Raw genomic sequence first — 12,640 nt, forward strand, 5'->3', positions numbered from 1 at the left:
AAGAAAGAAAGAAAATGAAGTTTGTTTCTCCTCTCCTGAGAAATGCTCAACTATTTCTTCCACTCTTTTCCACGTCTTTCACCTGTACCATCTTTTCTTGTCTTTCCTGTTAGCATGTGAACATGCTGCTATGAAGAAAATGTCTTTTAAGCTACTATTCACCAATGTAAGTGTTCTCAAAAGAGTAAGGGTTCTTTGGGTTATTGGAGGGACAGGAAATGGGGCCTCAAAGTGCCAAGATGCAGTTATGTGTGGGGTGTAGACATGAGCTGTTAGCACCATGGGGGCTGATATTTTAGAAACAGGTCCACTCCTGACCTTGGTAATTAACAGACTTTCCACATGGTTATGTTTCTGCTCTTTACTTTCCGCGTGACCACGAGCAAGTCATATTACCTGGATTTCTGTAAATTGTCAGCCTTACTTCACAAAAATATTCTACAGATTAAAAATGACATGAAACACGTGGGTCTTTTTGCATGAAGAAGGTAGCTTGCCTTCCTACTGCCTGTATATATTTTCTGGGCTGGGAGGCTGTCTGGACTGCCATGGGGAATAAAAAGGGGGGTCAAGAGAGCAGAAAGAATGGGAGGAAGAGAGATGCTTCAGATAGATAACCCCGTGGTCCTCTAGGCAAGGGACGTGGAAGAAAATGGCTAGAGAAGACAGGGCGGGGAACATATTGAGTTGAAAGGCTTCAGTGGGAGGCAGCATGGCAAAGGAGACAAGCACAGCCTTTGGTCCCATTAGTCCAGATAGGGTTGCCACCCAGTCCCACCTCTTATTAATATGAACTTGGATGAGCTGCGTCATCTCTTTGATCTTCAGTTTCCTTGTTTGTTACGGTGAGATAAGAAAAAGAAAATTACATATGCAAAAGGCTAGTGGATGCTCAATAAATGGCTCTTCCTCTTGAAACCCCTTTTATTTTATTTTACTTTATTTTAAAAGCATCCATTAATGCACCCATAATAGGGAGCCAGGGGTAGTTCACAGGATTCTCTGACTTATTAAATCAACACCGACAGAAAATAGACAGTTCCCAGTTCTTCTACACTCAAGTGCCATGGCTACGCACATCTCTGAAAATGTCCTCTAGGTTCCTCACTCCATGCACGGCTCCTGCTGATCCTCTATCTGAAAAGCTGCCTTCCCACCTGTCTGTTGCCGTCAAATCTTCCCTCTCATTTCTCCTTTGTCTATCATTCTGTAGAGTTGTGTTCATATCTCAATTAAAGAGCTCATCACACTGTGATGCTGGGATCTGCCCACAGGCTCCCAGTTAGGCTGAGCGCTCTCTGCAGGCAGCATCTGAGCAGACACATGTATAGAGCTTCCCGGTGCCAGTCACTGTATCGCTCTGCTTTCTATACATGCCATCTCATTGAATCCTCACATCCGTATTGTTACCTCCACTTTAAGGATACAGAAGCTGAGGCATCCAAAGTTTTAGCGTTTAGCCTGGGCAACATAGTGAAACCCCATCTTTACAAAAATAGAAAAATTAGCTGGGCATGGTGGTGCACGCCTGTAGTCCCAGCTACTTGTGAGGCTGAGGTTGGAGAATCACTTGAGCCTGGGAGGCAGAGATTGCAATGAGCTGAGATTGCACCACTGTACTCCAGGCTGAGCGACAGAGCAAGACCTTGTCTCAAAAAGAAGAAGCTTTTTACCTAAGGTCTCAAAGGTGCAGGTAGCACAGCCAGGATTCGAACCTGGTCCGCCTGAAGAGTCTGTGTTTTTCTTCCCTCCACACTAGTCATGTTGGTATTAGCTCCAGGTGCAAAACCTGCCTCATAGTATGTCTTTAAGAAATGCTTATTGGATTAGCTGAAATAAACACCCAAAGCTATACTCGGAAACTTTTAGCTTTATGAACTATATATTCTTATTTGAAGAAAATGGCATTTTAACAAATTTGAAGAGGTATAAGAGAAAGCCAGGCTTAACACTTAGTCATCTTGCTGTTATATATAAGACAATTTATATAGGATCCTTTTTACATGCAGAAAATTGCTTCACCACAGATAGAACATACAATCACATGCACACCACACCCCGCATATGCTGATGTTCCTTTTCCTAGGTAGAGATAAACTGGGATCACTTGGGGAGTAAGACGCCAGCACATCTCTCTGTGCTGATGTAAGGAAATTCCAATAACTCACATTTAGAATGTTGCCTTGGGTGGGAAGCGGCTGAGGGCTGCACAGAGGGGTGATAAACGTTACCAGCAATGGACTTGACTGCAGTTTAACCTAAGGTCGCTGGGAGGCCAGAGCAGAATCAGGGAAGGAATGTTGGCCCCTGGGGCCAGCTGAGCCTCGGGCAGGCTCCTGTCTCTGGGCCTTCCCATGCAGTCGAGCTGTGAGCTGTGACGGTCCTTAGCAACCCTGCCCTGTTCCTCCTCAACAGGAAGGGAACGATGTTGCTGCCAGGCAGGCAAGCAACCCCGGCGTGACCCTCGTTCCTCTTTGCTCACACAACCCACCTCTCTACTCATACAAAAGAGGCTTTCAGAACCTGGTTACCTAGAGTTGAACTTTTCAACAAGGCTTTTTGTTTTTTTTGTTTTTTTTTCCTTTAAGCTCCACAGCTAAAATACCAGATCTCGCTGTTGCTAAGATTAAGGATTTTCCCCTCTCTTTTTTCCCTCAGCTCAGTTTCCGTTGACTAGGAAAGACCAAGAGATGGATTACTGTTCCCTTGCCAAATGGAGAGGGGTGCTTGAGCATCCAGGGCTTTCAGTGGGATTAGATATTATTCAGGCTTGTGCTAATAGTCGTTATTTACTCCTCAGGCTCTCACGAAAGTCACCACATTTGTGTAGGTAACTAAGGCCTACCGAAACCACTCAGCCCTAAGTGCACAGAGGAGAACCATGGAGTTGGAAGAAAAGGTAATTTAACATGAATATTTATATACTGTACAAACCACGTGCCATGATTCACTCAGCTTATTTTCATTTTATGCATTTTCTTCCCATTTGCAGTCTTTATTTATTGCAAAGTTAAGGCTGTTAGCAAAATAACACATTGGGGTAGGTTTCCTTTCTTTCTTTCTTTCTTTCTTTCTTTCTTTCTTTCTTTCTTTCTTTCTTTCTTTCTTTCTTTCTTTCTTTCTTTCTTTCTTTCTTTCTTTCTCTCTCTCTCTCTCTCTCTCTCTCTCTCTCTCTCTCTCTCTCTCTCTCTCTCTCTCTCTTTCTTTCTTTCTTTCTTTCTTTCTTTCTTTCTTTCTTTCCTTTTCCTGCCTTCTAATGTATCTCTGGGAAAGTGAGCTAATATAGCAGCAAAATTGGGCACCACTGCTAATCCCCAAGAGATTGGCAGCGTTGTACTGAGCCTAGTATTCTTGCCAGGCCTTTACTGCAGATCACAGTGACCGTGTAAACCCTGAGGCCACAGAACCATGGCAGCTCACATTAGTCATCATTTAGTAACATGGGTGACTTAGGAATCACTTGTGTCTCTGCTTTTCAAGGTAGGAATGTAAGTACCAACTTTTCTAGAGGGTTCACCAGGTGCAAGAGACTTGGCCCAGTGTTGCTACCTGCTAGTTCTGTGATGTTGGGCAAATAACTTCAAAATTCAGAGCCTCCATGTTCTCTTATATAATATAAAATACACATATTAATGGAATTTTCTTCATAAAGGTAGGTGCATGTTAAAATGCATAGCATATGTATAAGTACCTAGCTTGACACAGACAAGCTTGAAATTTAAGTGTCAGCTCGAGTTAGACACGTTTAGTCCTAATAGTAACTCTGGAGGCTGATGAGGAACTGCCTGCCCTAAAGAGGTTAACTCCCTTCCTAATGCACATACTTAGTACATTTTGGAACTAGCTCTGCAGTGCAGTTTTGGTTCATTCCAAAGTGTATGGTCCATTCATGATGAAATACACCTCAGTATCTCTTGCTGTTTTTTGCTAGGGATATTTGAAATCTAGCAGTGTTGAGCGTTTTGAGGGCCTTGACTGGATACAAATGATAAGAACAGGTAAAAAGACTCAGGTGGAATTTTCCTCATATCAATACCTGTGTAGAGTTTAACCTTTTTAGAAAAGTTATATTAATGGTGTGATTCGTGGGTGAGTTCCATTTCAGCGGGAGCTACAATTCTCGGCAGTAACCTTTGCTGGTGCCATTGCAGTCTTGACTGCTAGTTTACTGAGAAGCTCATCTCTCAAGCCCAAGGGAATATCCTGTCCAGCTCCCGATCTTATTTCCAAGAGAAACCAAGACACATTTGGTGTGGCCATAAGAAGGCCACCGGGTCGGTGAGGGCTGTGAAGACACACGCTAAGAGGGACAGGCGTTAGATTAGGTGTGAGAAGGCCTGATGTGAGAAGAAAAAGGATTGCACTTTAACCTCGAGGCTCCAGACAGCAGGCCTTGGACAATAGGTGTAAGTTACTGGGAAGGTTTGGGTTCAGTGAAGAAAGAGAGTATTAAGCCTAAAAAGAGTTTGGAGATAGAATGAGCTCTATGAGGGCATGCATTGTTTTCCGTATCTATAGCTGTGACCAATGGACTGAGAGGAAATTTTTAACCATGTTCTTCCAAGGAATTGTGCATGGATAAGATAAAAAGTTCCTCCTTGGCCGGGCGCAGTGGCTCACGCCTGTAATCCCAGCACTTTGGGAGGCCAAGGCGGGTGGATCACGAGGTCAGGAGATCGAAACCATCCTGGCTAACACGGTGAAACCCTGTCTCTACTAAAAATACAAAAGATTAGCCAGATGTGGTGGCGGTTCCTGTAGTCCCGGCTACTTGGGAGGCTGAGGCAGGAGAATGGAATGAAGCCGGGAGGCGGAGCTTGCAGTGAGCTGAGATCGTGCCACTGCACTCCAGTCTGGACGACAGAGCGAGACTCCGTCTCAAAAAAAAAAAAAAAGTTCCTTCTTACTCTGAGTTTCCATTACTATGATATATATGATGCCTATCAATTTGCAAAAGGTTTTCTTACCTCTGTTTCTTTCACTCCCTCATAAGCAGTCACCAACAAATAGCTATTTGCTCCTATTGTATGGCACTAGGTACAAAGTATGCAATAGGAAACAAGTATTGCTCTCAAGAACCTTATAGTCTTTTTGGAAAAATGGACAAGAAAGCAGACATTTGTAACAGAGCATGGTATGGGCTATAAGGGGAAGGATAAGAGCACAGAAGAGGAATATCAGCCCTGCTAGAGGTGAGAGAAGCAAGGCTTCCTGGAGGAAGGGATATCTAGGATGGGACTTACTTGGAGCTGAATAGTGATAGAAACCTAGTAGGCAAGGCATTAGCATGGGCAAAAGGCTGGAGGCCTGAAAGAACAAGATAGGGTAGGGGCACTGTAAGCAGTTCTGTTTAGTTGGAGCAGAGTATTGAGGTGGAGACACAAGGAGATGGGACTTGAGAAAGAAGTCATTGTAGATGGCAAAAATAGCCACAATTGTTTTTTCCCTTTCATCATCAGGGAAAGTCTGCTTTCTCATTTCATCCCTTCAATCTGAGTTGGCTATAGGACCTGCTCTGGCCATTGAGAAATTAGCAAACATAATGCAAGAAGACACTTGAAAAATGCTTGCAGACTGGGTGAGGTGGCTCATGCCTGTAATCCCAGCAGTTTGGGAGGCTGAGGCAGGCGGATCACCTGAGGTCAGGGGTTCAAGACCAACATGGCCAACATGGTAAAACCCCATTTCTACTGAAAATACAAAAATTAGACAGGCATGGTGGTGTGCTTCTGTAGTCCCAGCTACTTGGGAAGCTGAGGCAGGAGAATCACTTGAACCTGGGAGGTGGAGATTGCAGTGAGCCAAGATGGCACCATTACACTCCAGCCTGGGCAACAAAGTGAGACTCTGTCTCAAAAAAAAAAAAAAAAAAGAAAGCCGGGTGCAGTGGCTCATGCCTGTAATCCCAGCACTTTGGGAGGCCGAGGCAGGTGGATCATGAGGTCAAGAGATTGAGACCATCCTGGCCAACATGGTGATACCCCATCTCTATTAAAAATAAAAAATTAGCTGGGCATGTGGTGTGTGCCTGTATTCCCAGCTACTCTGGAGACTGAGGCAGGAGAATCGCTTGAATCCAGGAGGTGGAGGTTGCAGTGAGCACTACTGCACTCCAGCCTGGGTGACAGAGTAAGACTCTGTATAAAAAAAAAAAGAAAGAAAGAAAGAAAAGAAAAATGCTTTCACATGGGAGATTCTTGCTACTCTTTCAACCCGACACTGACATTTTTATAAGTCCAAGGTAGTCTGCTGGATGGTAAGAGACACTTGCCTCGGTTTCTTGGTCATCCCAGCCTACAACAGCTATTTTCGGAAATAGAGTTGTCTGGCTGACTTGCAATTGACCATGGATGCAGGAGTGAGCCCAACTGAGTTTAGCATAAGAACTGCCCAGCTGAACCCAGCCCGAATTGCTGATTTATGGTATTATGAGCTAAATAAAAGGCTATTATTTTAATCCATGAAGCTTTTGTGTGTGGGGTGGGAGTGGTGGGGGTGTTTGTTTGTTTGCAGTAATAAGCTAATTGGTATGGCAGTCATGGAGACTTATGAATTATGTTTATGAATTTGGACTTTAATCCGCAGGTGTGTGGATATTTCAAATGGTTTAAGCCATAAAACTGGTAGTATCAGATTTGTGTTTTAGAAAAAATCACTGTTGGATACAGCCAATGAGATCCTGTGTGGTTAAGTACCTTGCAAGTTGTAAATAGGTGTGCAAATAGAGTTAATGAGTAAAAATTGTACATACATATAACCTGGAGATGCCTGGGACACAATTTCAAGGCAAACCCTCAGGTCAAACCTCTGAAAACATCCAGTAATGGCATGCTTTTGCTAATATCACATCTGGCTATAAAAAAAATTATCTCCCTAGTACCCTGCCTCTGATATCCAGCTGAGGGCCTAGAGGAACTGGCCAAAGCAGAATGGCTTGGAAAGATGGTCAGAATGCACTAAGACTATGAAAGTTTCACTTCTCTCAAAGAGAGAACTGGAACAGCAGTTCTTCAGGCTAATGTGGTTCTTGTATCACAGACCTGGTCATGGACTCTCAAAAAAGCCTTTTAAGAGATTCCCATAAGGAGATTAACAGAGACGCGCACAGAGATGAGTGTGTTTCTTCTTTAAGGCATTATTTATAACGTGAAAAAGTGAATATTATAAATGCCCAGCAATAGGAAAATGATGATATAAGCTTTTATACAACTAGATGGCTGAAAACTATGTAAATGTTATAAAGTAGTGTTTTCAGGATGACTGCAAAGAAAAAAGTTAGCATTTTAGCAAAATATGTATAGAGTATGGGAGAGACAAGTTTTCCTCCAAAATCCATTCTCCTCTTTTAATGACAGAATTTAATTTTTTAAAATAATGGAATTTTTAAAGAATAGAATTCCAGACTTTTAGCTGGACACATGGCTACACAGCTAGAAACCTCGTTTCTCATTCTCCTTGGCCGCTGGGGCATGACCATGCATCTGAATTCTGGACTGTGGAATGTGACCAGGAGTGATGTGTGCTATTTCCAGATTGTCTCCAAGTAGTTGGCTGCTGGGTATGATCATGAAACTGAATTTTGGACCATGGAGTGTTTCATGCCATTTCCACATTGCCCCCAAGTATTTGTGGAAATGTTCACACATTTATCTTGTCCCCACGTATTTGTGAATATATTCACATATTTCTTTTGCCCATTCTTTACCCTGAAGGTTGAATTGCAGATGTGATTATGGTGTCCTAGAAAATATATCTTAGACCCAGAGCTTATCTAGGGAGTAGTTGTGTCTTGTGTTGGTGAAAGTGCTGAGCAGAGGGAATGGCTTACCAAAGCACAAGTTATCCATGAGCTACTGTGTGTTGAAGGGACACTCATTTGAAGGTCACTGCTAGGTGCTCAGGTGCACAACACAGAAAGCTCACACACAGTCTGCAGCAGAGTAATGGAAAGCCAAGTCTTCACACTTTTAGCCCAGCATCTTATATCTTAGATTAACTGGGGCATTGTGAGGAGCAAGTGGTTTGTTTCGGGGTTATTTCTTCTTTTGCCCATTTCTGCCATCTCTGTTGACTCTGGGCTCTTCTGCCATATATATATATGCAATTATGGAAGCCAAGAAGTCCCATTATATGCTGTCTGCAAACCGGAAAACCAGGAAAGCTGGTGGCATTAAATCCAAGCCCAAATGCCAGAGAACTAGGAGCTCCAATGTTCGAGGGCAGAAGAAGATGCATGTCCTGGCTCAGAGAGAGAGAATTCACCCTTCTTTCACCTTTTTGTTATATTCAGGCCCTCAATGGATTGGATAGTGCCTGTCCACATTGGTGAGAGTGGATATTTTTACTCAACCTACTGATTCAAATGCTAGTCTCTTCTGGAAATAATCCTCACAGACAGACCCAGAAATAATGTTTTACCAGCTATCTAGCGATCCCTTAACCCAGTCAAGTTGACATATAAAATTAACCATTACACCCTTCAAAATATTCTTATTTTGAATATTCTTATTTTGAAAATTCTAGCCCCCCCGTACCTCAGAATGTGATCTTATTCTTTAAAAGGATCCTTGCAGATGTAATCAAGTTAAGATAAGGTCTTAACTAGGTAAACCTAGGCAATACCATTCAGGACATAGACATGGGCAAGGGCTTCATGTCTAAAACACCAAAAGCAATGGCAACGAAAGCCAAGATTGACAAATGGGATCTAATTAAACTAAAGAACTTCTGCACAGCAAAAGAAACTACCATCAGAGTGAACAGGTAACCTACAGAATGGGAAAAATTTTTGCAATCTACTCATCTGACAAAGGGCTAATATCCAGAATCTACAAAGAACTCAAACAAATTCACAAGGAAAAAACAAACAATTCCATCAAAAAGTGGGCGAAGGATATAAACAGACACTTCTCAAAAGAAGACATTTATGCAGGCAACGGACACATGAAAAAATGCTCATCATCACTGGCCATCAGAGAAATGCAAATCACAACCACAATGATATGCCATCTTACACCAGTTAGAATGGCGATCATTAAAAAGTCAGGAAACAATGGGTGCTGGAGAGGATATGGAGAAATAGGAACACTTTTACACTGTTGGTGGGACTGTAAACTAGTTCAACCATTGTGGAAGACAGTGTGGCGATTCCTCCAGGATCTAGAACTGGAAATACCATTTGACCCAGCCATCCCATTACTGGGTATATACCCAAAGGATTATAAATCATGCTGCTATAAAGACACATGCACACATACGTTTAGTGTGGCACTATTCACAATAGCAAAGACTTGGAACCAACCCAAATGTCCATCAATGATAGACTGGATTAAGAAAATGTGGCACATATACACATGGAATACTATGCAGCCATAAAAAAGGATGAGTTCATGTCCTTTGTAGGGACATGGACGAAACTGGAAACCATCATTCTCAGCAAACTATCACAAGGACAAAAAACCAAACACCTCATGTTCTCACTCACAGGTGGGAATTGAACAATGAGAACACTTGGACACAGGAAGGGGAACATCAAACACTGGGACCTGCCAGGGGGTGGGGGAAGGGGGGAGGGGGGAGGGATAGCATTAAGAGATATACCTAATGTAAATGACAAATTAATGGGTGCAGCACACCAACATGGCACATGTATGCATATGTAACAAACCTGCACATTGTGCACATGTACCCTAGAACTTAAAGTATAATAAAACAAAACAAAAAGATAAGGTCATTAGGGTGGGCTATAATCTAATATGGCTGGTATCCTTATAAGAAGGCATGTAGACACACAAAGAGAAGATGGGTGTATGACACAGGACACAGAGATTGAAGTGTAACAGTTGCAAGCGAAGGATTGCCAAGGATTTCCAGTAAGCAACCAGAAGCTAGGAAGAACCAAGGAAGGATCTCCCCACGTGAGCCTTCAGAGAGAGAGCATGGCCTTGCCGACACCTTGGTTTGGACTTCTAGCCTTCAGAACTATGCGATAATAAATTTCTTTGGCTTAAGGTAACTAGCTTGTGGTGGTTTGTTATAGCAGCCCTAGGAAACTGATACAGTCTCTCTGGGCAGCCTATGTCTATGAAGAAATGGCCACAGTAGGCAGAGCTGTCCAAGCAGTGAGCATATATAGGGCTCTGACCCCTTACCGAGGGCCCTGGCAAAGTGATCAGTTGGCCTGGTTGCAGCCCTGACTTACAGGGTTCCTTTTGGGCCAGACAAGAAAAATCAGAAGATTCATTATTTAACACTGACTCCTACCAGGGTTGTGGGGAAAATAAACACATCAATGGTACCTAGAATATCTTTCTGGATGGCCAAGCTAATAGAATGAGCTGTATTCTTCATGTTCTCTTTCATGGTATCATTCTTTTTCTGCGACAAAACTCCTCCCAAATTGTACCTAGAATTCCTGAGAAAATGGAGCTAAATAGATAAATGTGAACATCAGCACCCCCCAAAAAAAAATCACATAACTTCATTTGCATGTGATATTCTCATTTAAATTTCATTACCATAAAGTGGGGGTTCTATTACCAGGGCAACCAATAATAGAAAATGAGCAGTATGGCTTTGACAAATGACTTACTCCATTTTGGCTGATTCTTATTGTGTTCTTGGTTACCCTCTTGCTTGTGATTAAAAGAACACAAACCATTGCATAGTTTTGTCTTTTTCTCACCTTGTCTGGCTTTTCTCTTTGCCCAGAAGGTTACTCCTTACCTTCCAGTTAAATCTGATTTGTAGGTAGAGTTTCTACTGAATTTGCTAATTTATCTTTTTTTTATTTCTTCTAGCTGAACTTGATGTTGTTTTTCCTTCTCTTGCTCAACAGCCTCTCCCTCTGATAAACACTCCCATGACTCCCAAAGTTTCCGTGACCATGTTCCCAGTGCCTGACATCCAGTCACATGATCTATATGGCATGTCCGGAGGTTGAATTTCTGCATGGCTATGAATTAAGTCCATGACCATGTGGTAAATTTTTCAGTACTTCCAGGAAGCAGGCTGCTTATCTGTAAAATGAGATGCTCTACTTTATGAGAGCTAAATTTGACAATGTATTTGAAGCCTGATGCATATAGCCTTTGTATTACTTATTTATCTAATGTTGCATAACTTAGTAGCTTAGAGCAGTAATAATCTATTATCCTTCACAGTTTCCGTGACTAAGGAATTCAAGAGTAGCTTTGCTGGGCTGTTCAGGCTTGGAGTTTCTCGTGAGTTTGCAGTAAGATATTGGCTGGACCTACAAGTATTTGAAGGCTTGATGGCAGCTGGAGCATCCATGTTGAAGGTGGCTGTCTCATATGGCCCACTCACATGGTGCTGGCTGTTGGTGGTAGACCTCTTTTCTCTTCACGTGGGCCTCTCCATAGGGCTGAATGGATGCCCTCATGGTTTGACAGCTGTTGCACCCCAGACAGAGCAATGAGAGAGAGACAGAGACAGACAGAGAGAGAGAGAGAGAGATGCTGAATCCTTTTTATGACCTAATCTCTGATTTCTCATAACATCAGCTCTGCCACATTCTTTTTGTTGAAGGTGAGTCACTAAGTCACTAAGATCAGCCCACATTCAAAATGAAGGGATCTAGCTTCCACTGTTTGAGTGGAAGAGTGTCAAAGAATTTACAGGCATATATTAAAGCCATGACAAACTCTTAATAAATGTCAACTTTTAATATAAATATAGTAGTATATATTTTGGGGATATATATTATATATGTATACATGTACAAATATTTGTATATATATAATCTGTATGTACAGTCTAGCTGTATCTGTATTGGTGGTAAAAAAAAAAAAGTGCTGTTTTTAGAATTTATTTCATCTTGCTCTGGTACCCTCTTAACCACTGATGCTGAGGAGTGTGGTGGAGTGGTAGAACAAAAATTTAGTAACTAAAAAGATCAATCTCTTCCTTTTTTAAAAAACAGTTTTTTGGCTGGGTGCAGTGACTTATGCCTATAATCCCAGCACTTTGAGAGTCTGAGCAGGCAGATCACTTGAGGTAGGAGTCCGAGGCCAGCCTGGCCAACATTGTGAAACCCTGTCTCTACTAAAAATACAAAAATTAGCTGAGCATGGTGGTGGACACCTGTAATCCCAGCTACTCAGGAGACTGAGGTATGAGAATCGCTTGAATCTGGGAGGCGGGGCTTGCAGTGAGCCGTGACTGTGCCATTGCACTCCAGCCTGGGCAATAGAGCAAGACTCCATCTCAAAAAATAAAAACAAAAAATAGTTTTTAAAGATCCTCTCAGGTAAATAAACTGTTGATTAAAAGCTCAAACTCCCTTTGGGCCTGGTGTTCTACCTCTTAGGAAGTTATTCCTTTCTTCTTGGAAGGTCCACACTCACTCACCTTGGCGGGACCTGTTTCTACAACTTGGCTTTGCACAGAGCTTCCTCCACCCTACTTCATGTTAGCCTGGGCTTGGCCCCCATCTTTCTTCTTTGACTTCTTAATCTAAGTCATCCTTCATGGTCAAGTAATGATGGGAACTGAAGATACATTTTTTTTTTCCCTGAAATTTAGATTTCTAGGCAAGTTGCCAAAGGGTCATTTCTCCAATAGGGTACCTGATATCTGGCAATTCAAATTTTTGGAGAAGTAATAATGTTATCAAATAAAT

At 42.3% G+C, this 12,640-nt stretch overlaps 1 long non-coding RNA gene across 2 annotated transcripts in view; it reads left to right on the forward strand.

Annotated features, from left to right (window-relative positions):
* LOC107130691 (uncharacterized) overlaps nt 1-12,640 on the forward strand; it is a 315,763-nt gene that overhangs the window by 31,044 nt on the left and 272,079 nt on the right. Inside the window, exon 2 of one of the 2 annotated variants that reach the window (XR_006700254.3) lies at nt 2,801-2,899. The exons of the other annotated variant lie outside the window; for it this stretch is intronic. This is a non-coding gene — a long non-coding RNA (uncharacterized lncRNA). The remainder of the gene's footprint in view (nt 1-2,800; nt 2,900-12,640) is intronic. 2 annotated transcript variants of the gene reach the window in all.

The sequence above is a fragment of the Macaca fascicularis genome, chromosome 8 (genome assembly GCF_037993035.2).
Source record: "Macaca fascicularis isolate 582-1 chromosome 8, T2T-MFA8v1.1".
NCBI lineage: Eukaryota > Metazoa > Chordata > Mammalia > Primates > Cercopithecidae > Macaca > Macaca fascicularis.